This window comes from Bison bison, unplaced genomic scaffold (assembly GCF_000754665.1).
Source record: "Bison bison bison isolate TAMUID 2011002044 unplaced genomic scaffold, Bison_UMD1.0 scf7180017864302, whole genome shotgun sequence".
In the NCBI taxonomy this organism is placed as follows: domain Eukaryota; kingdom Metazoa; phylum Chordata; class Mammalia; order Artiodactyla; family Bovidae; genus Bison; species Bison bison.
Genome location: NW_011494874.1, coordinates 23118 through 24465, shown reverse-complemented (window position 1 = coordinate 24465; position 1348 = coordinate 23118). Strand labels below are relative to the sequence as shown.

General features: G+C 57.6%; 1 protein-coding gene across 1 annotated transcript in view; it reads left to right on the top strand.

The window, feature by feature from the left end:
* ASPG (asparaginase) overlaps positions 1–1348 on the top strand; it is a 23438-nt gene that overhangs the window by 12980 nt on the left and 9110 nt on the right. The window lies entirely within an intron of this gene.

Genomic DNA, 1348 nt, shown 5'->3' with positions numbered 1-1348 from the left:
CAGACTTTATTTTTGGGGGCTCCAAAATCACTGCAGATGGTGACTGCAGCCATGAAATTAAAAGATGCTTGCTCCTTGGAAGAAAAGTTATGACCAACCTAGGTAACATATTAAAAAGCAGAGACATTACTTTGCCAACAAAGGTCCATCTAGTCAAAGCTATGGTTTTTCCAGTAGTCATATATGGATTGGAGAGTTGGACTATAAAGAAAGCTGAGCACTGATGAATTGATGCTTTCGAGCTGTGGTGTTGGGAGAAGACTCTTGAGGGTCCCTTGGACTGCAAGGAGACCCAACCAGTCCATCCTAAAGGAAATCAGTCCTGAATATTCATTGGAAGCACTGATACTGAAGCTGAAACTCCAATACTTTGGCCACCTGAAGCGAAGAACCGACTCATTGGGAAAGACCCTGATGCTGGGCAAGACTGAAGGCGGGAGGAGAAGGGGACAACAGAGGATGAGATGGTTGGATGGCATCACCGACTCGATGGACATGAGTTTGAGCAAATCCGGGAGTAGTTGGTGATGGACAGGGAGGCCTGGAGTGCTGCAGTCTATGGGGTGGCAAAGAGTCGGACACAACTGAGCGACTGAACTGACTGAGCATTCCTCTGGTGGAAACAACAGGAGGCAGGCAGGCTTACCCCCGCCACAGGACGGGCTGTTGGAGGAGCCCTGGTGGGGGTCCTGGAGCCCCTATTCCCCTCTGAGTTCTGCACCTGACTCTGGGCAGCCTCTCAAGCCCCTTCCCGCTCTGGGCCTGGTTTCCCTGGGCTGGATGAAGGGGTCTCCTTGGCACCTGCTTCCTCCACAGCCTCTCGAGGGGTCTTGGCACCCACCCTCTGCCCGCTTGAGGGGCCAAGAGGATGGGACTCGAGCTCAATGCCATGCTCCTGAGGGTCAGAGGCCAGGCCTGCTGCCCAGACCTCCGCCCCTGTGCCCCGCCCGTGGGTGCAGCAGGAGGCCGGGGCGGCTCCGGCGATGTGGTCCCTACAGAGCTGCCGTCTCTAGGTCCATGGCGAGCCTAAGGCCTGGGGGTTCTCTGGGTGGCGGGCACTGACCCCCAGGCACTGCTGCTTCACTCTCCTCGGGGCGCAGGAGCCGGAAACCTGCCCTGGGTGTGGGGAGCGGGCCGGGCTCACGTTACTCCTGAGACTTTGGGGTGAATGAGATGGAGGTTTCCCCAGAGGTTTGGGATCCTGAAGACTCACTCGTTCATTCATGGACCTGCTGGGCTTGGGGCCCAGTGGGTGCCCTGCAAGGGGCCCGTGAGTTTGGCTGGTCAGAGGCTGCTGCCCAGACTGCTCGTGGGACCTGGGACCCGGATCCTGGGGCCCCGCGCCCTG